The sequence below is a fragment of the Callithrix jacchus genome, chromosome 7 (assembly GCF_049354715.1).
Source record: "Callithrix jacchus isolate 240 chromosome 7, calJac240_pri, whole genome shotgun sequence".
Classification (NCBI taxonomy): Eukaryota; Metazoa; Chordata; class Mammalia; order Primates; family Cebidae; genus Callithrix; species Callithrix jacchus.
The window spans coordinates 7,019,829-7,042,958 of NC_133508.1; the positions used below are offsets into that span (position 1 = coordinate 7,019,829).

General features: G+C 43.0%; 1 long non-coding RNA gene across 1 annotated transcript in view; it reads right to left on the reverse strand.

Moving 5' to 3' along the window:
* Positions 1 to 10,061: 10,061 nt before the first annotated feature.
* Positions 10,062 to 23,130, reverse strand: part of LOC128932530 (uncharacterized) — a 60,804-nt gene continuing 47,735 nt past the window's right edge. The window contains exon 3 of the long non-coding RNA XR_008482434.2: positions 10,062 to 10,299. This is a non-coding gene — a long non-coding RNA (uncharacterized LOC128932530). The remainder of the gene's footprint in view (positions 10,300 to 23,130) is intronic.

Below are 23,130 nucleotides of genomic sequence, written 5' to 3' on the forward strand. Positions count from 1 at the left end.
TTATGTTTCATCTGAACAAGGAAATTTAATAATCTCCATCCCCCAATACCTCAATCTCAAGTTTGGTACTTTAAGCTATTTCCATCTTCGAGTGTTGAGTGGTACATGTTTTGAACATATGTGGTTTCTTTTTTGGTTCAAAGGAAGAAAAAAGTGAGAAACTAGTATGTTGTATTCTATGACCTTTGTTTCATTATCCTCATTTTACAGGTAAAAAAAATGAAGCTTATAGTAGGAAGAAGTAAAGCAGAGATGTAAATCCACACCCATCTGTTTTTAAAGCTCATTCTTTTCTACCTCACCATACTGTCTTCTCTTCTTTCCTTTGTATGTGGAGTAAAGTTTGTATTTTGCATAACTAATATATGCATCAAATCCAGAAATGGTACCAGTAACAGAAAACACACATCCAACTAATACTGCACACATCACTTCCTTGGACATAATGGGTTTACTAATATCCCTTTCTGTAAAACAGTAGCATCTGCTTCCCTTGGACTGCACTAGGCATTGTTTTTATGTGGTTACATAATTTCATATGACCAATGAGAGCCAGCATTGGTGAGTATATGAAAATGACAATGGGCTGGGTGTGGTGGCTCATTCCTGTAATCCCAGCACTTGGGAAGGCCCAAGCAGGAGGATCACTTGAGCTCAGGAGTCTGAGACCAGCCTGGGAAACATAATGAGATCTTGCCTCTACAATAAAACCCCAAAATTTAGCCAAGGTGTGGCAGGCAGCCACCTGTAGTCCCAGCTACTCAGAAGGCTGAGGCAGGAGGACAGCTTAGGCCCAGGAGGTCAAGGCTGCAGTGAGCCATGACCACACCACCGAATTCCAACAATAAAGTGAGATCCTGTCTCAAAAAAAAAAAAAGCAGTACAGTACAAAAAAAAAAAAAGGTGACAATTGCCGACACGAACAGGTGCCTAGCTGGTGGTCAGAAACTGACAGGTCTCTGTGCATTTATTTACCTAACCACATTTAAGACACGTGCAAAACAGCCGATGTAAGATCTCAGAAATGGTAAGAGAAATGCTAAGAAAATAGTAGCGCAAACTCAAACAGGTAAGTAGATAAAACTGAGATGCGTGGTGAGGAAGAGGAACCGACCCTGTCAAAGGAAGAGAACAATGATTGGCTGTCAGAACAAATCATAACAAGGCGCAGGCGCAGCTGGTCAGCAAACTATAGTCACAGTGGAGCAGCAAATCGCAAGAAGCAAAACTGACTTGCTGTGGAGTCAGGTACTGTTCTCATGCTATGCATACCTCTTATTCCAGCTGCTACTCATTTTTCCTCTTCAAAGAAACTACAGTTTCCTCAAAACAAATGTAATGCTTTTCAATGATTATCATGTTTCAGGGATAGACATTTGTCACAATCATCTTGTATCTTCCCAACCCCTATTTATTTACAAACATTTATACGTGTCCTTTCGACAGCTTAGTAATTGGGCTTGTTAAAGTATTTTGTCTAAGAAAGATAACATTACTAATTGTGTGTGTAATGAATAAGTATACAAAGCAATATTACATTAATGATAATTAAGCTCTGCCGTAATGAGGCATGTGGGGATGAACTCTGCGAGTAATGGAATGAATTCATTCTCAAAGCACAATGTTCCTAAGAGCAATTCACAACTGAGATCTAGATGGTTCGGTGCAGCATCCCTGGAGCCAAGACGGGTGTTTCACACAAAGAAGCTGCTTAGTGATTGTTGAATGAAGAAATAAGAAAAAAAAGAGAGAAGGGACAAAGTCTAACATTGCAACCTGTAATTTTAGAAGAAAAGAGAACAGGATATTCACAAACCAGCTTCAGTATCAATATGCATTTTTACTATTGGACAGTCAAACAACTGCTAATTTCAAGAGCAGGAAAAGGGCTGAGAAAGTTAGAGGAGCCTATTTGGGAGGCGACTGTGCACGGACTCATTCCAATATTAGAAGAAGAACCTCAAGACTGGTGGGAACTCCTATCCTAGATGTGAAGTACTGCACTGCAACAGTTTTCTTGTAATTCTTCCAAGGTTTGCAAAAACTGCAAATGGCTTTACATGAAGTTATATTTTGGTACATGTTATGTGCCAAATAATAATCTGGTACCTAATAATTTATGTCTTATAATAATTTTATTATAAGACATAAAACAATAATATGTACAGTTTAGAAATGTAACCAAATTAAAGATCTCTGATAGCAGTGAAATCTGGGTCCAATAATGTAATGGCAGACACTTCAAATGAAAGGCTTTACCTAAAAAAGAGGAGTTGCTTTTAAACGTTTAATAGCAAGCTCAAAAGGCTTCTGAAATTTCAGTATGAAATTAATGTTAACTGTTACTTTGCTACACGCCGACAGAGGCGAATGGATAAATATTGTGGTTTGTAAACGTGATGTGAAATGCAATGGCATATCTCAAAATGTCTCCACAAATAGGAAATGTGTGTTCAATTGCTTGGTAATGGCCCTGCAGCCAGGGAAAGGCCTTCTTCAGCCCTTCACCCTGACTCCACACAGACAATTGGCTTCAGGCTTCCACAAGGCTGCTGGGATATGGATTCTTCCAACAGAGAGAATTTGGAGGCAAGTGAGCATCAAGAGTTTTCCTATAGTTCCTAGAAGCAGGAGGAGAATGTTTTATCTCTTGACTTCTAAGCTTTTTTGCCCATCCAGGGACCATTCCATTTCCCAATATTTATGAACAAGAGGAGGGAGATGAGGTTTCTGTGAGGGCCCAGTGGTGGGATGGTGGCCAGCAGGTAGCAGGAGTGTGCAGATGAAAGAATAAAGGCAACTCAGTGTTCATGTTTTATTCATTTATTTTATTTATTTATCTTTTTGAGACAGAGTCTCTCTCTGTTGCCCAGGCTGCAGTGTAGTGGTGTGATCTCGGCTCACTGCAGTCTCTGCCTCCCAGGCCCCAGTGATTCTCCTGCCTCAGCCTCCTGAGTAGCTGGGATTACAGGTGCCCGCCACCATGCCCGGCTAATTTTTTGTATTTCTAGTAGAGGTGGGGTTTCACCATATTGACCAGGCTGGTCTCCAACTCCTGACCTCGTGATCCACCTGCCTCAGCCTCCCAAAATTCTGGGATTATAGGCGTGAGCCACTGCGCCTGGCCCACGTTCATGTTTTTCTTCCATGCTTAGCTATGGTAATTCTAGAAAAATCCAACATAGATTGTCTCCACTGGACCATGACTTATGAGCAGCATTTCCAGACAGTGCTGTACACAACCTTCCAATTCCGCTCCATGAGAGGTAGGAACAACTTTGTTACAAGCAGGCTGAAAGGGAATGGTCCAGGAAGTCATGGTTGCTCTTTCTGGCTCACACGTGAAGAGGGCACAACTGCTCTCTGCCTTGTAACGAGCCACATCTGTTATGTGGTGTGTGTGCTGGGGGAGGAGAAAGCAGTGTGGATAGACAGAATAAAAAATAAGGATGGTTCCAGAAAAAGATACCATCTGCAACTGCTGTGGGCCCAGGGGTAGTGTGGATGGCCAGGCATTGAAAAACGTGATGTGGGGAACATCTGCTAGTCAGCAAATTCTTTTTTTTTTTTTTTTTTTTTTTTGAGATGGCATCGGCTGGAGTGCAGTGGTGCAATCTCAGCTCACGCCAACCTCTGCCTCGTGGGTTCAAGCGATTCTCCTGCCTCAACCTCCTGAGTAGCTGGGATTACAAGCACGCACCACCATGCCTGGGTAATTTTTGTATTTTTAGTAGAGACGGAGTTTCACCATGTTGGTCAGAGTAGTCTGGAACTCGTGACCTCAAGGGATCCCCTCACCTCAGCCTCCCAAAGTGCTGAGATTACAGGATTGAGCCACCATGCCCAGCCAATTCAGTAAATTCTTTCAAGCTTTACCGACCTATCCGGGTTGGGTTGGTGAACATCTTGTTTTTTTAATCAGCAATATATTCATGAGGAAGAGAATTCAGCATCTTTATTTACTGCACTGGTGGCTATTTTAAAGCAAGAGTCTTTCAATCTACCCTAAGGGAAGAAGGATTCCACAAAGGTGTCTTTAAAACATACTGTCTCCCTTATCAAAAGAAACAGGAAAAGTCCTGCCTCTCCTTCCTAAAGTTCTTCTGGGCTGGCTCAACATGTAAACCTGGCCTCCGCAGCAGCAGCTTGTGCGTGATGGAAAGTTTGATTGGCAGAAAGGAGCTGTAAGTGCTAAAGATTAATCAAAATAAGACTTTTCTGCAGGGAATACTGGTTTGTAATAAAACGTTCAGGTTGCCTAGCATTTCGGTGATTAGCTGCACAACATGAAAGGAATTTTTTTTGGATTAAAATGAGTAAACCCTACAAAGCACAGAATGTCTAAAAATCTACATGTGGTAAAAGACACATGCTCAAACCAGTGAGGGACTAAGAGAACATGAGTATTCTTTTGGACAGAGCTTTAGATGAATTGATTTTTCTCCCCAGTAGTATGACGTTGGGCAAGAGGTTAATACTTCACCTCTCAAAGCCTCATTTTTTTTTTTTAATTGAGACAGAGTTTTGCTCTTGTTACCCAGGCCGGAGTGCAATGGTGTGATCTCGGCTCACCACAACCTCCGCCTCCTGGGTTCAAGCAATTCTCCTGCCTCAGCCTCCAGAGTAGCTGGGATTACAGGCTCGCGCCACCATGCCCAGCTAATTTTTTGTATTTTTAGTAGAGATGGGGTTTCACCATGCTGACCAGGATGGTCTCGATCTCTTGACCTCGTGATCCACCCACCTCGGCCTCCCAAAGTGCTGGGATTACAGGCGTTCAAAGCCTCATTTTTTTCAAGCAATCAAATAAAAATATTTGAGTCGCTGCTCTCTAAGCGCCTCGTCCACATCTAAGTTCCTCCTGCCACCTGTGTGGACTGAAGAGCACGGACAAGCCAAACCACTGAGTCTGGTGCCTCTGGAGGCCTTGGTAATCTGCATGTTTCAGGTGACTTCACTGATGAGAGAAGAGCAGGGTGAGGCCAACTTTCCATGTGAATTCCTTATTCCTTCTGTTGGTAAGGACTTCGGATGAGTCCTACACAAGCCAGTTCTGGTAAAGCAGTTATTTAAGTGGCATCCACTGACGGGCAAGCAGTACATGAGAACGAGTACTCAGAAACCTACGACCGGGCACTCAGGGACCCCAGGAGCTTGGGGGCCTGTCGTAGGTCACACCTTCCATGTTACCACGGTCCCGTCCTGCCACCCTTAAAAAGAAAGATGAGGGAAGATGTCCAGAGGCAGACACAAGCCCCAGCTTGAGTTTCCACAGAGCGTTCCTTTTGGCAAGCACTCCTGATGGGATTGATTGTGACTCTTGGAGGAAATCGACAAATGGTTCCATAGAGAGAACAGAATCTAAAGGAACAGTTTTTCTTGCCTTTCCTTGTATCTTGGGAGTGAGGGCTGAATTACCTTTCTGACTTGATTCACTGCCGCTGAGAAGCTGGTTAAAGGGCCCTCTGTCTAAATGGTTTATCTGATGTCCTTATAGCTGGAGAAGGACCGTGAGGAGGCAGGTAGAGCTACAGATGAATTTTCATCTCACTGAAGTGCACGTATTTCATTAAGGATGATGTGGCATGGTGTCCGTTTGCTGGTAGACACCCTGTCTTGTCTGTCAAACCCTGCAGCATTCTCTGTGGCTGGCCTATTGGTATTTTATATGTGACACGTAGACCCCCTTTCTAATTGTGTTCTTCAAGAAAAAACTCACACACCCAACCCATAACACTGCGGGAATGTTGCCCTCCTGCTCTGAAAAGCAGAGGGCTCACAGCCCTATTTTTTTTTTTTTTTTTTTTTAGGCAGAGTCTTGCTCTGTCGCCAGGCACTGGGCTGGAGTACAGTGGCATGATCTCGGCTCACTGCAACCTCCACCTCCCAAGTTCAAATAATTGTCTTGCATCAGCTTCCCGAGTTGCTGGGACTACAGATGCGCACCACCACACCCAGCTACTTTTTTTATATTTTAGTTGAGAGAGGGTTTCACTATGTTGGCCAGGATGGTTTCGTGCTCTTGACCTCATGATCTGCCCACTTCAGCCTCCCAAAGTGCTGACATTACAGGTGTGAGCCACCGTGCCCGGCCATAGCCCTATTCTTTTAGTGGATGATAGCTTAGGCCGGCATTACCTGTCACGGTGTGGGAGGCAAACCGCCTGCATCCTGCACACTGCTTCTGGCTGCACAGCAGGTGTCAGAGGCAGCACCCAAGGCTCACATTCATTGGAATCGGCATAAGCAGAAAGCAGGATCTGGAGTGGAAAAATCTGGTTTCCACCCGAGCTCTGCTATCAGGAAACCACGTCCTCTTCCCCCTTTCAGCCTTGGTTTCCACATCCAGGGATGATGATAATTATTATGCAGGTAACAGATTTTCTAGGAAGATTAAAAGAGAAATGATATCTGGAAACCATGTATAAACTGAAAACATGCAGTGAAAAGCTTTGATTATGATTTTATTTCTGTGATCCTCATTTAGCACTCTGATGGTTAATGAGGTACTATACTAATCGTGTTATGTATCAAGTTTGTATTTTATGCGACTTTCACATCTCTGGGCCTTGTGAACCTGGGAAGGAATGGCCCCCTGAGGTTAGCTAATTTAATAGAGATAGAAAGGCTTGCAGATGAGTGCACTCATGACCTGCAAACCAACCATCCTGTCCATGCGGCACCCGCCTCCTTTTATCTGGCTCCTCCTCCTTTTATCTGGCTCCTCCTCCTTTTATCTGGCTCCTGCGGTCTGGGATACTATTCTCCTGCCCTCAGTCACCCCAGGGCCAGGCATCTGACAAGAGGGGACACCCCAGTACCCTCGAGCCTGCAGAAATGACTTGAACCACCCAACCCCAGCTCTGCTCCGCTCCCTCACCTTGCCTTCTGTAATATCCAGGAAAGGCTTTTGCCCCTTTCTTCCCTCCTTGCCCCTGGTTCCTGGCCAGCCCTGCTGCTTCCCCACATGGGACTGTGTGCCCTGCCCCTGTTTCCAGGAGTTGTGTGGGAGTTTAAATGCTTCCCGTCTTAACAATCATTTCTGTGCCTGTGCACATCTTATGGTACCTGATTAAAACAAAAACAAAGGGATGTGTGTGTGTGTGTGTGTGTGTGTGTGTGTGTAGTTTTTAGAGACAGAATCTTGCTCTGTTGCCCAGGCTGGGATGCAGTGATGTCATCATGGCTCACTGCAGCCTCCATCTCCTGAGCTCAAGTAATCCTCCTGCCTCAGCCTTCTAAGTAGCTGGGACCATAGGCATGCACCCCCATGTCTGGCTTTTTTAAAATTTCTTGTAGAAATGGGGTCTCCCTACGTTGCCCAGGCTGATCTGCAACTCCTGGGCTCAAGCGATCCACCTCAGCCTCCCAAAGTGCTGGGATTACAGGCATGAGCAACCATCCCTTGCCCCAGGTAAAATTTTAAGACAGGTGTCCATATGAGTACAGTATTTCTGGAATGAACAGATCCAGGGAACATAAGAGGCAATGGCCTGTGTATTTGACAAGACTGCTTCATCTCTAGGTAGCAGGATTGGGGTGGGGTCAGTGGGGTGTACCAGATAGCAGCCCCTTGGATTGCCAGCAGGTGCCAGGGGCCTGAGCTCCAAGTCAGGGCAGGCAGGGCAGCTCCTCTTGGTGTGAGATTTCGTTAATCTCCACCACCTGCTCCTGCCATGCCACCAGAGGTTAATGCTCGGCCAGACTGAGAACTATTGGTGTGAATCACCTGCAAACCTTTCTCCACCTTTAAAATATTATTATACTAAATAAACCCTAGGGACCATTTTGTGGGCCAAAGATATTTGAGATAGATAAATTAGATACAGAAAGATCCAAAATATTAGATCACATAGGCTACTCCCTCTTGATCTAAAAAAAACACACACACACACATTTACTGTCTTTTAAAATGAAGTGGAAGGGGGGCAAGGTTTCCCCCCATATTTGAGCTGAATAGAAAACTGTTGTGCCCATTAAGTAAGGATGGTGACCCGTGATCACATGGCCTTTTGGGTTTTCCTTTTGGCCCTGAGCTGTTTGGTGGAAGGAACAGCTCTGTGATGTATAATTCAGTGTCTTGTATCTGGCCCTGGAGGCTGCTGAGATCATTTATATAATGATGATACTCACGAGGAAAGAATTAATTGCATCTTCCTCACCAGTTGCTGAATGCTACAGTATCATTGGAAAAACCAGAATTCCCCTTAGGAAACCCAATTTCAAGTTAATATACAGTAATGCTGTTCATGGCTTTATTAATCTAGAGCCAGGGCAGATGAGGAGGTGGGAACTGGCTGTCTGCAGATCGGAGGTGTTGGCTTTGCTTGGCTAGCCCACAGGCCAGCTGTGTGACTGGGGTCACCTCCTTAACCTCTCTGTTCTTTGAGTTCCTTCTCTAAATGTGGAGCCGAAATAATCACATATATCTCTTGGGCACACATAATAAAAACAAATGAGATAATGTCTTTGGAGGGATTTGAGTTTCTTGAAGAGAATTACCGTAACATACACAGACACTCACGTGTGTGTGTGTATGTGTGTGTCTATGCATTTTATCAGTGTAACAAAGGCAGAAACCATAACCCCTCCCAAAATGTAATTCTCCTCCACTCATTTTCCTTAACATAAAAGCCATTTCTCCTCCACAGAGCTGCTGTGAAAGTTAATACTAACGCTCCCAACAGATGCATTTGGAAAAGGACGTTGCGTGTCCTGCAGCCAGAACACCACGTGTCCTGTGGGAAGGACCCCATGCCGGGCTCAGGAAAGACCTCAGACATGTTTTCCAATGGCCTCCATCAAATCTCCATTGTGTATTCTTTTCCCTGCTAATCGCAGTGGTGTTTAATAGTTAAAGCCATGTGTGTTCCAAGGGAAATTGAATCCATATGTTTCTGCTTCATTCGCACTGAGCTCATCAAATTGTTGTTTTGTAAGAGCTATTTGCTGACCAGGAAGAATTCCCCAGCGCCCCTCCCTACACCATGCTATGCTTTCTAATATCTTTTTTTTTTTTTTTTTTTTTTTTAGACAGAGTTTCGCTGTTGTTACCTAGGCTGGAGTGCAATGGCACAATCTCGGCTCATCGCAACCTCTGCCTTCTGGGTTCAAGCCATTCTCCTGCCTCAGCCTCCCGAGTAGCTGGGACTACAGGCACGCACCACCATGCCCAGCTAATTTTTTGTATTTTTAGTAGAGACGGGGTTTCACCTTGTTGATCAGGATGGTCTTGATCTCTTGACCTTGTGATCAACCCGCCTCAGCCTCCCAAAGTGCTGGGATTATAGGTGTAAGCTACCGCGCCCGGCCTTTAATATCTTTAAAACAGGATGCTGTGCTCTGCCCAGAAAAACCCTCTATCAATACCGTGCTACTGCAATCACCTCCTCCTCCTCTGTAACCTTTTAAATGATAAAAGTAAGTCTCATGACGATAATCTCCCAGAAAGCCGCCTAAGTATATCCCATGAAAACTGCGGAGTGAAAACTGAGTTAAGTAAGTCTCTTCATTGATATCTCAACACTTCACATTTTACAAAGTGGAGGGGCCAGGTGTGGTGGCTCATGCCTGTAATCCCAGCACTCTGGGAGGCTCAGGTGGCCTGATCACTTGAGGTCAGGAGTTCGAGACCAGCCTAGCCAACATGGTGAAACCCCGTCTCTACTAAACATAAAAAAAAAAAATTAGCCAGGTGTGGTGACACGCGTCTATAATCCCAGCTACTCAGGAGAAGCAGAGTTTGCAGTGAGCCAGGATTGTGCCACTGCACTCCAGCCTGGGCAACAGAGCAAGACTCTGTCTCAAAAAGAAAAAAAGAAGCGAAGATTAAGTTGCCTAGATTTATTCATTCAACAAACATTTAGAGAGCACCTACCGTGTACTACGATAAACCTTTATATTCTAGAAATATCACCGTGAAAAGATAACGGGTCCTCATGAAGCATATATGCCATAACGCATTTCCCAAGCATATTTTGATCATGGAAATCAGTATTCTAAAAAAATTACTCCTTAGGGAGCACTAGTTTATAGGGGAAGAAAATGTTAGCTCGACTAACCTCAGTTCCCTTGAGCATGCGCCTAGATGGAAAATACGATGCCCATCTGCAATCCTTTGTCTTGAGGTATGTTCTGGAAGGAGACCCAGAACATGAACAGTTCATCTGCAGCCAGGCTCCGCTGCAAAGCAACTACGGCGAGGCTGCAGGGTGTGGGATGAGGGCTCATTTTTCCTTCAGCCAAGGAAGCAACATTGGAGGAGAGATAATTGAAAGAGAGACGAGCTCACACGAAGATCTGGGGAAAGAGAGGATATGAATGTCATTCCATTGCCAAGTTGTTTTTGCAGTGAAATCACAGCGAAAGTTAATGCTGTACTTCAAAAGACCGAATGACAGGTAGCAGAGAGACTGGCTGGGATCAGATATCGGCATCCACGACAAGGAAGTGACCGTTTTACCTTGCACTAGCACAGACCACGGGTCAGGTGGGAGGGAGATGCCTGCAGAGGGGCAGCCTGCTGGGAGAAACAGACTCACAGTTCAATCACAGGCCATTCTCTCCGTTGCTCTTCGTTAAAGCTTTTTCTGGTTTCTAATGGAGAAATTAAGACAGTGTTAGTGCTGGCCGGGCGTGGTGGCTCACGCCTGTAATGCCAACACTTTGGGAGGCCGAGGTGGCTGGATCACCTGAGGTCAGGGGTTCGGGACCATCCTGACACCTGAGAAACCCCATCCCTACTAAAAATACGAAAAAAATATATATATATTAGCCAGGCCTGGTGGCACATGCCTGTAATCCCAGCTACTCAGGAGGCTGAGGCAGGAGACTCACTTGAGCCCAGAGGTTGCGGTGAGCTGAGATTGTGCCATTGCACTCCAGCTTGGGCAACAAGAGCAAAAGCTTCGTCTCAAAATAAATAAGTAAAAAGACAATGTTCCTGCTAGTAAGATCTTTGTGGGTGTGTTTATACATACAGCATTGTAGACATCTTCCCCCACTCCCCACAATCTTCCCCAGTCTGGAGCTGCCTCTTCCCTCGGTGGCCTTGTTTTGTCTCTATCAGATGCAGACTGTCCAGTCAGGGTGCACTGTGCCCTTGGTTCCAGCGACTGGCTCATAGAAAGAAAGGCAAGGTCTGAGCCGGACCAGCCAGAGCTACTCAGGAAGCTTTCGCTCTCCCTTGGCTAAAGGCAAGGACCAAGTAACCCAGAGTGGTTGATGCCAATCTCTGCAAGAACCAGAGGGTGATTTAAGTCTGGAATCCAGCCTTGCTTCATGCCGAGACTGCTTCTGGAACTGTCCAGTTATCAACACCAATAAATTCCTTTTGACTTAAGCGAATTGATGGCTTTTTCTTGTGATTCCAGCCGGAAGAGCCCTGACAGAGTGTCATTTAGTTTGGTTATTTGTTGTGTGCCTGTAATTCATGTCATGGGGTAGGCACGTTCTGTTTTTTTGCTTCCTTTATGCAGTTCCAGGTAGGAGGCTCCTTTCGGTGTTAAGGTTAGGTACCTATGGCAAGATGGAGTCGGGAGTGCAAGGGACAGGGCGGGTGAAGTAGCACTCCTTACAGAATGTTGCCCAAATGCAGCCAGTTCCCATGCGAAGATGCCATGTTGTGTGTCCTAAGGATACGGGTTGGCTCTGTGTCCCCAACAAGTCTCACGCCAAATTGTAATCTCCGGAGTTGGAAGTGGAGCCTGGTGGGAGGTGACTGGATTATGAGGGTGAAAGTTCTCGTGAATGGTGTGGCACCACCCCGCACCTTTGGGTCTGTCCACTGACATACAGGTACTCCCTCAAGAAGCTCACAGTCTACAGAAAAAAAAGAAAAAGACAAGTCGTCCATCACAAGTGAGGGGTGTGAGAACTTCTGTTCCACAGACAAGCCCCCCATTGGGAAGAGGCCGCAGAAGACACCTTACCAGGGAAGGTAGCAGTCATCAGGAAAGGTTTAACAAAGGTAGAGGTTGACCTTTCGACATAAATATGCATAAGATTTCCCATCTTAACCAGTTTTTCTTTTTTTGGAGATGGAGTTTCACACTTGTCACCCAGGCTGGAGTGCAATGGCATGAATTCAGCTCACTGCAACCTATGCCTCCTCGGTTCGAGCAATTCTCCTGCTTCAGCCTCCCAAGTAGCTGGGATTACAGGCGTGCACCACCACAACCAGCTAATTTTTGTATTTTCAGTAGAGATGAGGTTTCCCCATGTTGGCCAGGCTGCTCTCAAACTCCTGACCTCAGGTGATTCACCTATCGCAGCCTCCCAAAGTGCTGGGATTACAGGCGTGAGCCACCACGCCCAGCCCATCATTTCTAAGTATACACTTCAGTGGCATGAAGTACATTCTCACAGTTGTGCAACCATCACCACAACCCATCTGCATAACTCTATTCATCGTCCTAGTCTGGTACTCTACAGCCATAAAGGATGACTCCCCATCCCCCCGTTCTCCAGCCCTGGTAACCACCATTCTACTTTCTGACTGCTACAGGTACCTCATAAAGTGGAATCATATAGTATGTGTCTTTTTGTGGCTGGCCTATGTCACTCAGTGTCAAGTCTTCAAGGTGCAGCCATGTTGTAGCCTATGTCAGAACTTCCTTTTTAAGCTGAATAATATTCTGTTCTATAGACACACCACATTGTTGATCCATTTATCTGCTATGAGACATGAGGGTACACACAGTGCATCTAGAAATACAACAGGCATTGTGCTAGACACCTACCTGGGACTCAAAGCAAAACATACACTTACTCCCTCAAGAAGCTGACAATCGAAAGAGACAGATTCTGTTCACGTGGGGCTGATTTTTGAATTGATCCTTAAAGGATAAGGAGGTTTCCACAAGTGTTATAAGGTGAAGAAGGGCATTCCAGGGAAGTGTGATCAGTGTTGGCACTTTTCAGGAAATTCAGGTGGGTCCACTCTGCTCGGAGAATTTCGATCCTTTGAGATGAAGTCAGAGAGACAGGCAGGTGCCGGGTCATAAACAGAACTTTGGAATTTATGCAACAGCCCATGGTGGGAAACATGGAAGTATTTAAGAAGATGGAATTCACAGGTCATTGTACAACAAGTCTTAGGACCCAGCCACTGAAAGAGAGTGATAAGAAAGCAAATTGGCCAGGCGTGGTGGCTCACACCTGTAATCTCAGCACTTTGGGAGGCCGAGGCAGATGGATCACAGGGTCGGGAGATCGAGACCACCCTGGCTAACACAGTGAAACCCTATCTCTACTAAAAATACAAAAAATAAATTAGCTGGGCATGGTGGTGTGCACCTGTAGTCCCAGCTGCTCAGAAGACTGAGGCAGGAGAATCACTTGAACCCAGGAGGCGGAGGTTGCAGTGAGCCAAGATTGCACTACTGCATTCCAGCCGGGGCAACAGAGCAGACTCCATCTCAAAAAGAAAAAAAAAGAGGGAGAGAGAGAAAAAGGACGAAAGCAAACTGATCATTTGTTAACATGATGTGATAGAAAGTCCCCAGGATGGTCCCCAGCAATCCTCATTAGGTCAAGTCAAGAAAATCACAGCTAGATTCTTTAGATGGTGTCCCTCATCACAGAATTTTGTTCTTCATTTCTGATGAAGCCTACTCTACTATTATTTATGTTTATCATATTTTGCTACTCTTCTGGGTTTCTTAAAAATCGAGAAGCCACAATCCTGTGGGATCTTTAGTCTACCTTCACCCGTTTCTGCCTTGTAATAATATTGGTTAACATTTTCTGAGCCTTTTTCTCATGCTACGTGTGGATCGACCCAGTGAGTCAGTTCCCCCGAGGCTTGCATATTCTATTTACTTTAAAACAAATCACAAAACATTTCCTTTGTGCCAGATGTCGGACTTTTGCCTGTTTTGCTCTTGGACTTCATTTCGTTGATGAATATACTTATTCACACTTAAGGGAGCTAAAAGGTTTAACCAGGAAAGAGGTAAGCCCCAGACAACAGTTTCCAGATGATAAAAGCGCTATTCCACCCAGAGACACCTGCTCTGCACTGAGCCTTAATCATTGATTTAATAGCAGGTGATAGAGATGTGGGCATAAAGAGTGTGAATATGTTTTTGCTGGTTTTTCTACTTCTCTGATGCTCTGCTTGATAACTACTATGACAGATTACATGGATGCAGTAGTAATGGTCAGAGGAAAAAGAAATGCCTTTTTGACAGCACTGACAATTACCGAATTCCATCATGCAGGGCCCGCTGCAAATAATATAATCACATGAAAATATAAATTTTATCCGTGCACTGTTTGAACTCCAGGATTTCACCCCATCATTAAACACACTTAGCTGAGCCCACAGAGCCATTTGCAATTCTGATAGGACTCAGTGCCGAGCAGCCGCCTGGACCAAACTGGAATCCCAGCCTCCTTCAACTCTGAGTATATTTGCCTGTGAGTGACCTCTGTTCTTTTATCTTGCCAGGAGCTGAGTTAGAACAATCCAGTTCACACCAGTTCATAGTTTACCTGACCTGAGCATACATCTAAAAGGAAATCAATAGATCAGAAAACCCTTGTCCAGCAAATAAGAGGAAGGCCAGTGATCAGGTTTGATAAGGTCACGCATCGACTTGCCTGGCAAATGGAAATAGGCAAGTGTCTGGTTGCAGGGGAGCTGCCGCCTCTCTTCTGACCAGACACATAGCTTCCAGTTTAAGTAAGTTTAAAGTTCCCAACTGTGTGTGGAGTTCTTTAAGAAAACGTGATTTTAAAACACGCCAAGTTCCTAAGGCATGTTGTTTTTTAAACGGGCATCCATGCTTTAAAATTTCTCTTCAAAAATGCTCAGGGTTGATCTGCTTTTCCATAGCTGGTGCTTTCAGCGTAGGATCTGATTTACAAACCCTCATTCACAATCTAAATTTTAAAAATCCACAGAATGCATGTAGTCTCCCGTAATGAAATTCCCCATCTGCCAGAAGGATGATTCACAAAGCAGGGCACTTAGTTACCTGGAAGTTAAAAGAGCCCATTTTTAATCTCAGCATTATGAACAGCACTAAAATCTACTTGATAGTAGATTTATCTGAATGATAAAAGAGTGAGTGATTATGACTAATGGTGAATAATCGTTGCCATTAATAATTATAGTTATTGCTAAATTGGTTTTTATCCCTGCCTGCTTCACATTTATATCTAATGTAAAATATGATGAGGTTTGATTTCAAGAGGCAAGTAATAATAATGATGACATAGGAAAAACTTGTCTTGAAGGGTCTCATTATACCATAAAGTGGAATCCTGCTGTTCACGTAATAGCCAGCAATATGCATACTAGCTCATAGTACATTCACTTATAGTACGCCGTTTTCTCTAATCTGAAGATGATCTAATGTGACGGTGCAAGCCCTGTTCTCTACTACTGAAACTCTGAAGGCACTCTCCTGTTTTCAAAATAATAATCAAAATCACATGTTGGGAGTCTAGCACATATAGCTATGTATACAAGGGAATTCACTGCAACAAGCTGTTGTGATAGTCCCTCCCTCCCAAAAAAAGAAGAAAAGGAAGGAAGGAAGGAAGGAGAGAGAGAAAGGAAGAAAAAGGAAGGAAAGAAGGAGGGAGGGAGGGAAGGAAGGAAGAAAGGAAAGGAAGGAAGGAAGGAAAAATTAAAGAAAAGATAGGAAGGAAATGAAGGAAGGAAGGGAGGGAGGGAGGGAGGGTGGGAGGGAAGAATGGACGGAGGGAAAATCCAAATGTTTACCAATAGATTACAGGTTGAATAAATGGTAGCATGTTTGTACTTTAGGCTGGAGTATATCTAGTAAAAAGAATGATTTAAAAAGAATAAGTTACAGCTGTATGTTTCTATAGAAAAAGATGCATATTATATTAAGTTAAAAATATTGCATAGTAAGTAGTATATGGTATATCCCATTTTTGTTGAAAATATAGGAAAAAATTTTAAAAGAGCAGAGAGGGGAAAGGAAGGGAGAAGAAAGGAAGAGAAGGGGGAAGGAAGAGATGGAAGGGTGATCTATATGTCTACACGAGCATAGAAAAATACACGGCTGTACATTGAGTAAAAGGTTAACATTCTTCTTCAGATAGAGTATGAAGAGGGAGAAGAATTAATCAATGATTTATTTATAAACCCCTGTTTGTGTTACTTGTGGTGCAAGTTTTTATTTCAAAATTGCAAAGAAGTACAATAAACTAAAAACATAAACAATAGCTTTTATCTGAGATTCCTTGACTCAAAGAGTTTCATTGCCCGAAGTTGAAAAAGAATTACAATGTCACTATTTTATTTTTATGTGTATCATTAACAGATACACATTGGGAAAAAAATCAAAAGGCCATCGATTTGGACTATAAGGAAAGAAAACATTTTCTTTGTAGGCAATTTATGTCTATTCATTGAACACCTAGCTTTAACATGGTGCTTATAAGGCTTCATATTGATACTGTTCTTTGCCATTTACAAAGCACTTTCATTAGCACAATTTAATTCAGTCTTTGGAGCCAAAAATTCAGGATTCTTTTACTTCAAAGGAGTAAGCGCTTACAATCCTACTCCATCCATTTTCACCACAAAAGTTAAACTTAGATTTACAACAGCACTACTGCTTTTACTGAGGACAGCATGAGCTTCTTGTAGAAACACTGTGTCAAGAATGCATTTATGAAACAGACGGAACCAAAACAAATGATGGAGTCACTAAATGAAAAAAGAAATTGTAGCAAAAAGTTCAAACTTGGTGTAAGTAACTTACCAAAAGAATTTTTCTTTTTAGTGGAGCTGCTGTCCTTATAGATGATGACATTGAAAGTCACGGCCTCAAACATTGCCAGTTGACTGGGTATATGAAACTATTCACTATTCTTAACACGGTTAACTACAAATGACATTTCTGGATTCTGGAGTACAGTGTTGTAGCTTGCTTTTCCATTTAGGGTGGATTCTTTCAGAAAATAACAAAAACATTTTAGGTAGAAAAATGGCAATGGAAGAGTTGGTTGTTAGAATAGGAAATAATTCATTCTGGTTCTTATATTTTGGGGAAAGAGAAAAGTGTATTGTAATGCTTTCTATATACGTAACTTCTGTTTTTGGTGATCTCGTCTCATTCTTGCATGACTGAAATGGGTAGATGGGGTCATTAGGAAATTGTAGTAATGCGGCTGGGCATGGTGGCTCACACCTGTAATCCTAGCATTCTGGGAGGCTGAGGCAGGCAGATCACTCGAGGTCAGCAGTTCAAGACCAGCCTGGCCAACATGGTGATACCCCGTGTCCACTAAGAATACAAAAGTTAACTGGACATGGTGGTGGGCACCTATAATTCCAGCTACTTGGGAGGCTGAGACACAAGAATTGCTGAACCAGGGAGGCAGAGATTGCAGTGAGCCAAGATCATGCCACTACACTACAGCCTGGGAGACAGAGCGAGACTCTGTCTCAAAAGAAAAAAGAAAGAAAGTTGTAATGTACATTTTGTTGCAGGTGAAAGAGAGGCAGGAAGAATATTGGAGACCAGCTACTGGAAGGTGATGCTAGGGCTATAATCTCACAGTCACACTTCCCTGTGCTGCCCTTGTTAAAACACTCAGACAAGTGTACTGTAATTATTTGTTTCATTCTTTTTTTGCCACTAGACTGAGAAGCTTGATGTGAGTCTCATTCACAGCTTTATTTTCAGTGCCCGGTGTAGCGACTGGCCCAAAACGGGTCCTCTAGAAACATCTATTGAGTAAATGAACAAATGGAATCACTATGTAGTGGCTGGAAATACCTTTCCAGTCACCTAGGTTGACCTTCTGAGGTCACATGGTGCGTACTATGGGCTAGAGAGGCAACTTGTTGGGAGAACACAGGCATCTATCTACTCAACCAGGTCTTGTCAAGCTTCACTGATACTTTTGTCCACAATATCTTCATTTTCTCAATTATATGTCTTTGAGTGAAAATGGCCTGCCTGTAGAAATGAGATGCTGGAAAACTCCCCTCTGTGTCCCCCTCATCCCTTCCTCACCAAGTAGAATCAACTCCAAATCACATCCATCTCAGGCTGGTGCTAACTAAAAGTCACAAACTCCTAGTCTGATTGTCAGAAAGCAAGTTGATGATAGAGCTCTGGGGCTCAGTTTTCACCTAAGGAGCGTTCTGGTGACCCACATTGGGACAGTAGGGTTAGAGGCTCAATGGTGCCGCTGACTCATTCAGTGATCAACAGCGGTGCTTCTCAGAGCACGGTCCCCACACCCACGGGGTCGGCATCACCTGGGGACATGTTAGAAATACATATTGCGAGGTCTCACTCCAGACCTACCGAATTACAAATGTATAACAAACTACAAGACAGAGCACGGGAGTTTGAAAACCTCTGGCTTAGAGCAGGCCAGTGGTCATCCCTTTACCTTGTTGCACCCATTCAGGTACATCTCCTGCCGTCCCCAATCTACTCATCCTAGGAACCAACTTAGTGTGTTTATGAGTGTATGGGGGTAGTTCATCATGCAGCACTTGTAATATATAAACTCAACCCTACTACTCCCATTCCGTTTCCAATGTGGCTAACATCTCAGCTCTCCTTCTTCCTTCCCCTTCCCCTCCCTACCAAGGCATTGGTTGGACAATCTTCATTGGACTGGGCTATTTTTGGTTTCGAACTCATTGAAATCTGTGACCAATAGCACACTGCCGTTCTGCTGAACAAATACGGGGAGAAAGTCACCGTGAAGCTGAGCAACTGGCCAGTCGCTGTGGAACATTGTTAATGTCAGCAGAAGCAAGGAGAGCATTACAACCTGTTACTGAGCAGAGGGCATGAAGGAGGTGGGACAATCACATGGAATGTGGTATCCTGAATGGGACCCTGGAACCGAAGAACAGCCGAATTCAAGTAAAATGTGGAGTCTAGTTGGTAGCAATGTACCGGAGTTGGTTTCTGAGTTATAACAATGTACCGTAATAATGTAAGATGCTGTCAATAGAGCAAAGGGGATGAGGAGTATAGGGAAATTCTCTACTAACTTTGCCAAGTTTCTAGAAATCTAAAACTATTCTAAAATGTTTAAAAGTTTATTATAGAAAAAGGATGTTAAGAATTTTAATAATTAGTCACGTAATAAATGCTCTGTTTTTTTTAAAGAGAGAGAGAAGGATGTTAGCATTAAACATTTAATCTAACCCAACTTCCTTACTTGTGAAGGTAAGAAAAATGAGACCTGTAAAGATTGAGACCTCAGCCAGGTTCACATGATTATGATTTCATAACAGTGCACGTGCTTCAATGCTATCCAAGGCAGCTTCTCTCCCAAACTCTCTGTCACATAGAACAAATAAGATAAATCATTTTAAACAACTTTGAGATTTTTATAACATAGCTTATTTATTATTGTTAGTATTTTACACTTCAAGAAAAACTGATGTTCAAAATTATAATATAGTTAGGTTGGGAAATGTGAATACTCTCGTTAAGTGCTTTTTTGGTTTTCTTGAAATAAAAGCATTCATTCAAGTTTTTTTTTTTTAGTTTCTTTAATAGCAAGTTTCCATATTGGAATAGTCAATTATTTATCCATTTTTCCAGACACAGCTACTTTTTACAAGTAACTTATGCCCAGAAGATCGCTCTAGTTAGCTGTTTCCAGAGTTGGACTTTCAACCCTATTTTCTTTTTCAAATATTTTTTATTTTAAGTATAGTGAATTATTTGCAGTGTTTTAAGACTGTATTAAAACTTCAAACAAATGGACATTCTAATTGAGGAAAGGCCTTTATTTTTAATAACTGATCTTTTGTTTTGGGTATCATGAAAATCCCTACACTTGTCCATAATTTCTACTTTTTTTTTTTTTTTTTTGAGATGAAATTTCGCTCTTGTTACCCAGGCTGGAGTGCAATGGTGCGATCTCGGCTCACCGCAACCTCCGCCTCCTGGGTTCAGGCAATTCTCCCGCCTCAGCCTTCTGAGTAGCTGGGATTACAGGCACGTGCCACCGTGCCCAGCTAATTTTTTGTATTTTTAGTAGAGACGGGGTTTCACCTTGTTGACCAGGATGGTCTCAATCTCTTGACCTCATGATCCACCCGCCTCAGCCTCCCAATGATTTCTACTTTTTAGTGAAATGTCACGTCTCTGCTAAATCTGCAGTCTGTTATATGACTTAGAAAACAAGAAATTACTGTGGAAATAGTATTAACTGGAGCCTTTAATTATATATTAGTAAAAATCCATGATCTCAACTCATTTGGGAAATAATCTAAATGAATTCCCTGGTAAAATTAAAAAAAAAAAAAAACCTGGATGGTCAGAGAGTCATTTCATATAAGATAATTCACATATTTCATTGACATCAGTTTTTAAATCACATCTTCCCTCGGGAAAGGATCCTTTATCATTGTAGTCATTAAACAACTCCTTTTGATTTGAGTGTTTTAAGCAAAATGTGACACAGAACGAGTCTACCAGAAGGTTTCCTGGTCTGCTGTTTGCTTATTTTTTAACATTCTATTTCTTCCTGGGGGTTGTCCTGTAAACAATACAATCCACCCACTGCTCACAACAGCACCACATGTTTATACAGCTTTTAAAAATCAAGGAATATTTTCTGACGCTCTTAGAATCAGGACACGCATTCTAGAGGAGATGAGACAAGAGCCATCCCGACTCTGCCTCGTTGCACCCCGACTGTGACCTGCCTCATGGAGCAGCCCATTCTGTTTTTATCAGGTGAGGTTTTTAAAGAACATTCTTCCTTGCATTGAAACATAATGTTATTTATGGGAGCTTTTATCCTGCTGGACTAGCTTTTTCTTCTCAGACAAGCAAGGCAAGGAAGGCATCATTAAGACATCAACTTTGTAGCAGAGGAGATATCATGAAGAGATCACTAAGCTGGTAACAGGTAGCTCTGAAGTTAATCCAAGCCCATCAGACAGCCAAGCTCTTAACCACTGATGCTATACCATTCTAGTTTGGCATGATGGAATCTCAGCTCCAAACAAGGGCATCTGCCCCAGGCAGTCAGAGGGAACTGAACTCCAGCTGTGGTGGTGGATTATGTCTGCACAAAGGCAGCAGGAAGCCTCTTTCTGATGGATGCTGTCCACTTGGGCATGGACTGCAGGGCTGTGTTGGCTCAGGAGGGGAAGCTGTGTCTGGTGCACACAGGGGCATGTGCCGGGGAGGTGGTGGCCCCATTTGCCTGATTCCTTTCTCATCATCTTGGCAAGCACTTAATTTGCTAAAGAATGCTAAGGAATCCTTCTTTTAATGCTCTGCCTAAGTATTTTCCCTGGAGAAATGACAAGGATACCAGTCTATGGGCATCATGGTTTCCACCCGCCGACCACCATGTTTTTTTGAGTATTGACTCAGAATATATCCGGATCAAGATGTCCAGTGCTTCTTCTACCTACACAATTCTCAATATAATAATAACAATACCTATGTTACTTCTCAAAAGATGGCCAACAGTGTGTATTCATACCCATCTGCATAAGCTTTCCTACCACCCTAGGAAAGACTTCTGAAACTAAAGACTAAAACTCATCTGACACAGTTGGATGGCTTCTTGCACTATTCTCACCCTTTTTCAATTGTAGATCATTCGTCATATTGGCGGGTGGTGGGGGAGGAGAAAGGGGACATAGGAAGAATTTTGCTTTTTTCTCTGTTGCATGCGAGTATTTTATGATAGTTGCCAACAAGCGGCTCGTTCTGACCTTGAGCTCCCTTCTACGTGGATTAGACCTGAGAACATTTTTTGTGATTATTGTTGCCTTTGGGGTTTTTCACAAAGAGTGATTTATTTTCTGACATGGTTTTTTATGTCATACTATTCTTTAATAAAAGTCTCTGATTAGGTATGTGGCCCTTCACAAAAGTCACTTAACAGTGGGCTTTTGAGAATCCCAATAAGCTTCCTTTGTAACTCCTTCAGTTCTTCCCCATTGAAATTATGTGGGCCCGAGGTGTGGTGTACATATGATAAAGATGGAATGTGGAGCCTATTCTACTTGCACATTGCCATTTCTTCTAAGTATTTTCGTACCCTAACACTGACCAAGGGGTACACTGTGGTACAACTACATAAATTTCTAAAGACTTCAGATGTGTAATGCTTTATGGTTTACTGCTCGTATTTTTAGGAATTTAATCTTAGGGAAATATTCATGGATAGGTGCAAAGAAATTTAGATGCAAAGTTGTCTATGCAGGAATGTTTAAATTAGCCAAAACTTAAAAACAATTTATATGTTTAGTACCTGAGTATTAGTTAAACAAATTCTGATAGATACAACCAATGGTTATTATTAGTAAGCCTTTAAAAATCACTAACTATAAAACTCCTAGAAAAAAAAAAAGTAGAGGAAGTTCCTTACAAGATAGGTCTTGGCAATGATTTATTTTTTTTTTTATTTTTTGAAATGGAGTCTTGCTCTGTCACCAGGCTGGAATGCAGTGGCACAATATCAGTTCACTGCAACCTCCGCCTCCTGGGTTCAAGCAATTCTCCTGCCTCAGCCTCCTGAGTAGCTGGGATTACAGGCACGTGCCACCATGCCCAGCTAATTTTTTGTATTTTTAGTAGAGGCAGGGTTTCACCATGTGGACCAGGACGGTCTCAATCTCTTGACCTCATGATCCACCCGCCTCGGTCTAATTTTTGTATTTTTAGTAGAGACAGGGTTTCAGCATATTGGCCAGGATGGTCTTGATCTCTTGACCTCGTGATCTGCCCACCTCGGACTTCCAAAGTGCTGGGATTACAGGCAGGAGCCACTGCACCCAACCGATTTCTTAAATATGACACCAAAATCAGAGATTAAAAAAGGAAAACAGACAGGTTGACTCTAAGAAACCGAAAATCTTCTGTACAGCAAAGGAAATAATCAGCAGAGCCTAAGGGATTGGAGAGAATATTTGCAAATCACGTATCTGTTAAGAGACTAATATCCAAAATATCTGAGGACCTACAACTAATAGCAAAAAAACCAATAACTCAATTAAAAAATAGGCAAAGGACTTGGATAAACATTTCTCCAAAAAAGACATGCAAATGGCCACCAGTCTATGAAAAGGTACCTGGCATCACTAATCAGCAGCAGAAGGCAAATCAAAAGCACAGTGGATGTTATCTCACACCTGTC